Below are 5,153 nucleotides of genomic sequence, written 5' to 3' on the forward strand. Positions count from 1 at the left end.
AAGTAATATATTAATTTCAAATTACTACGACAGACACATACAGATTCTACCGTTAACGATATTTCAGAGTTGAACGCGTTGCCAAGCGCTCAAATCCATGCAGAATAGTCAACGACGTCATTGTTGTCCAATTAAAAGTTAGTATGAAAAAATCCGGGAAATATGTTGATAAAACTATTAACCAGGGGTAATTATTCTTTGAAACTATTGACTGGAAAATAGTCTGTGGAACGAAATAGCACAAATATTTCATTCTTTTTTATATAGAAAAAAAACATACTGAGGTATAATAAACCCCTTATTTCTCACGCCAAACGTGGGAGCAAACGTAATGCGGTATGGGATTAGCTAATTGTCGAGGGCCGTATGGCGACCTTTGGTGTCTGGTTGAGAGGTGTCTCATTGGCATTCATGCCACATATTCTTATTATCATATATTTTATTATATTGATTTAACACGGATGATACAATATGGGTGATACCCTTATTGTGTCAATAATATACATGCAGTGTTTCGGAATTCTTCTACAAATCAACTAATCGACAATATATATTTTTCTACTGTTATGATAAAATGCAAATGAGGTCAATTATCTTGTTTGAAACTTTAAAAATCATCTTCCTCCATGTTTAATTTAACATGACTTACTTTGCGTGGATATGGTAATGCATTCCTTTTTCTATTTACCATTACGTACAGGAGAGCAAAGATCATCAACAATCCAAACAATAAAACATTCACTACCCCCATTACAGGAGTTCCTACAGCAGATTTGTAAACTCATTTAAGAAATATTTAAATCAATTAAACTTAACAAACACTTGTTTCCAAATCTTTATATATTATTAATAATTGATTTATTTCAAACAAAGAAAGCTTAGACATGTTATACAAGATGCAGTGTATCTTTACTTAATTAGAAGTTGTCAATATCTAGGGAAAACTGTAAGCAAATCTTGGTATTCATTTGTGTTTTATTATTTAATAAATGAGTTAAAAGACATGTACAAGTCTTGTCTTTCTAGAGGAATTAATTTCTCTTTCAAAACTATATGTATCTGCGGGGGACTGTATGTTTGTGTGATTGGAAGCGGAAATATTGAACAATGATAAACAAATGAAAACATTTGTATCATGAATTATCTTCATAATATAAAAAAATGTTAAAGTTAAATAAAGTCTGTGTTTTCTATTAGGTAGAACAATTATACTTACCTTCATTCAAATGGTTCGCATTTTCTACCGATGTGATGAAGGACGTTGTACTAACATTAGAATCATTTTTAGTCTCTATTGATTAAATAATCCATCATTAATTTATATAAACTTTTCATTACAAAGATTGAAACTGTTTCTACTAATAACAAAAACGAAAATTTCTTTTCTCCTTGCCAGCATAGTAATACACTTAAGTTCGAAAAAAAGGATTGAACAACAGTGTCACGAACCGTAATTTTTTTGCGTTGACGATTGACACATCTTTTTATTAAAATAAAATTGAGAGGAATTCCTTTTCCGTCCCTCTTAATTACACAATTATCACAAAATACACACTGTTACAAAGAATCGCATGAAATTAATAATAAACAAGATGGGTTTTTTCATTCGGCTGATGAAAATGATACAGGAAGCTACAAGTACACAAAATAAAAGTGTTTTGTGTATCTTAAAAATTTAAACTAAGTTACCTTTTCTATGTCCCCGACATAACACTGGTAATTTATCATTACAGTCTCTGAGTTGGAATGAATACGATGATGCATTATATTTCTCTGTGCAAGATTCTAATGCGACACATTTTCTGTTCACCTTGACTTAAAATAATAAAACATTTAATTTATTGTTAAATTTGCAAAAGCGTAAACTTTCAAGTATCGAAAAAAATGTTAGGTTCGATTTTGATTTGAATAAAAATTAGAGGGCAGCGTTTATTTGACAGATGATTGATTAACTACGAACAGACAAATGGTGCTGTCATAGACGTCCATTATTCTAAAGTATTAGGCGTTATCTACAATAAAATCATATAAATTATGGCGATCAGAACAACTCTTCTAAAAGTTCGTTAAGGTACTTTTTCATACGTTCTTCGGGCTTAAAACAATGGTGTTAAATGTTGTAGTTATGTTCAATACTTTGTGTTCTATAGGCATCATACAGTATCTACAAGAATAGTAGATGTTCTGTTGGAACGGAAAAGTTTAATCATAGCAATTTTACCAACTGCAATGTATAGTTTACAGTGATGTTAATATCTTCAAATTAATTTTATTTATTTGTTTTATTCCTAAAAGAAAACGAGTTTATTTTGTAAAGGTTTGAATGAGAAGATCATTTTTAATATATATCCGTATTTAAAAAAATTATCCGTGTCTGTCACTTCTTCATAATACAATCTGAAGAAAATAATCAACTGGTTATATACACCATTTTTACCATTTGCAAAAGTCTTCATGAAGTTTCCTTTTAAACTTGAACAATTGTACAATCGGATCGACGGAAGGTCTTAAAATATATAACGATGTAGATATCAAAACAATTTTCAACCAATTCTTTTACAATATTTTTAAACAAAACAAAAAAGAAAAAAAGAAAATAATTAAAGGACAAACACTTTTTGCTTGCTGGCGTATGTAGCAAATATTAATTATATTTTACATTTCTCATGAATCATGACATTATTCAACAGATATCCTATTGATTATCAATTGTTCATCTTTTGAACAAAATATTGTTTAGAATACTAAGATCTGACAACACGAACCTCACAATGAACAGGGACTCAGGTTTTAACCTAGGACAACGGCATAACAGCACAGATAAGAAAAAATTGTAGGAGAGCAGTTGTTAATGGTTTTACTTATTAGATAAGATTTATTTTCTGGAGAATTGTGACACTCATATCTTTATGTTGACACATAATGATTCATATAAACGAAAGATTCATACTATTTTGTTTTGTCTTTTATCATCTTGAAACATAATGTTTTACTATGACAGGTATCCTAATGGTCTTCCTAACATTTCATGGAAAGACGATTGTTATCAACTCCTGTGTGCCGAGGACATAAGGTTGTTGTGCTATTTTAGACGAATTTTCTGGACGATTTATTGCAAAAAAAGAACGCATTCCGGTCTCGTTTGAGGAAGAAATAAAATCAAGATCTACTCTAGAGCTGTTTCCTTTTCTTTTTAAAATTTGTTAAAAAATATACAGTCATTATAATGTATTCATATAACAGCTGATTTGCTCTACAAAGTCAAGAGGTTATATGTTTAACAATGATTTTTGATAGAGCAGACTAATTGTTCCATAAACGGTTCAGTCCGATATACTCACCCCTCTGGAGTAACTATTCTTGTCCTTTAGAGTTTGGATTGGCCAGATCTTTAGTTTATAAGAACTTGTTGTTAATGTACGCCTTTCATTAGTTCTCCGACAACATGTCTAGTTACTTTCGATCGTGTTAATAATCTAAGTGAACATTTAACAAATGCACTTGATTAAAAACAGTTATAAGAATTTAAAACATGGTCGAGATACATATATACATTATCAGGACAATTCTAAAAGTATCTGATATTATACCTTCCTTGAATCTAGTTGCAGCATACTGATAAATTAAATGTGCTTCATCATTTCCAGTCATTTGTTTTGGTTTGATACACTGATATAAATATCTATCGGTGATTCGTTTTTGTATTTTTCTCTCGTCGTCTACAAAAGAAGTGTCACGTCAATGTATAAAAAATATAGAGTAAGGATAGTTACAACAGTGATCAACATGCAGTCTTATCAACCAAAACATATGGCCATCCATGAAATGCCATTTATAATGAACGGTTGACAATTTTCAAACGTAGTTTACATGTCTGTTCAATTTGAAACCCCACCTCATAAGAGGTAGAATCTCTGATTACTAGTATTCAAAAAAAGTGGAACGAACAAGGTGTATTGTGAAGGATCTAACGTAAGTTTGGCTTCTCTGTGCAAAAAAAATTCAAATTTTGCAAAGAAAGTCGGTTATTAGAAAACTGACTAATTTTGGTTGCAATCCAATTAAATCACATTTTAACCGATATGTAATATTTGTGTCACATATTACTACGGATATGATCCACTTGTCGTAACTACAAGCCCGTCCTTGTTTTCACGATCGAACATTACCGAAAGCGGCTTATTACCGGATGTATACTTGCGTGATCAACACGACGAGTGCCACATGTGGAGCAGGAATTTTCCCCCTTCCGGAGCACTTTTGGTGGGGTTCGTGTTCCTCAGTCTTCTGTTTTTTATTTAATGTTATGTTATTGTTGTTTGATCTTTTGTCGCTTTTTTACATGGTGTTGTCTGTTTTTATTAGACTTGTGATTTTCGAATGCCCTGTTGGTATCGACTCTCTTTCGCCATCAGTTGCACCAAAAAACAAATTAACCAGCATTTACTCCAACATGTCTTCGAATATTAAAACACTGATATTTCTATTTACGAGATAATACCACCATAACATAGTATGTCACATCCGTTATCATGTTTAACTAGGATAAAATATATATAATCTTCATGAATTTTTCAGTTGTATGAAAATTAACCCTGTATTTCATTGCATATTTTTTTAGTGTTTTAAGGCAACATTCTTATTCAAAGGGCGTTCCTATCAAATATTTTAGAAACATGAAGTGACCCAATTATCAATGCTTTTGAACACAAAAAGAAGTCGAGAAATCGCTGCCATGTTTACTTTCTCAAATGCAATAAAAGTTTACACTATTCATAAAAATGCCAATTCAACAGACAAATTGAGTAAAACAACGATGATATTACCCCTATTTAGGAGAAAGTGCACATCCACCGTTCACCTCAAATGTTCTCTAGTTTTATAAATGTCATGCTATTTCACTGCAATATTGCAACAAAAGTGCAAACGCTGAAATGTCTGACCTACTTTACTTATCATGATTGAATTTATGTTGAAATTGTGTAACATGAAGGTCTAACTAAAAGTATTACGTGACCTTAACATTATCAATGGTAATTCTAAATTAGGTCAAAGTCGGTAACGTCCCCACTCAGACCGTACTAGCCGCAAAAATAAGTTCCATACAAAACTACAATATCTCAAATTTATAAATTGATAAATTCTTACCTTGT

General features: G+C 31.3%; 1 long non-coding RNA gene across 1 annotated transcript; it reads right to left on the reverse strand.

Annotated features, from left to right (window-relative positions):
* Positions 1-655: 655 nt before the first annotated feature.
* On the reverse strand, positions 656-1,810 carry LOC127707390 (uncharacterized). The gene is made up of 3 exons (XR_007984843.1): positions 1,690-1,810; positions 1,217-1,291; positions 656-762 (listed from the first exon to the last, which is right to left on the reverse strand). It is a non-coding gene; the product is annotated as an uncharacterized LOC127707390 (long non-coding RNA).
* Between the last annotated feature and the right edge of the window lie 3,343 nt (positions 1,811-5,153).

Source organism: Mytilus californianus, unplaced genomic scaffold (assembly GCF_021869535.1).
Source record: "Mytilus californianus isolate M0D057914Y unplaced genomic scaffold, xbMytCali1.0.p SCAF_68, whole genome shotgun sequence".
Classification (NCBI taxonomy): domain Eukaryota; kingdom Metazoa; phylum Mollusca; class Bivalvia; order Mytilida; family Mytilidae; genus Mytilus; species Mytilus californianus.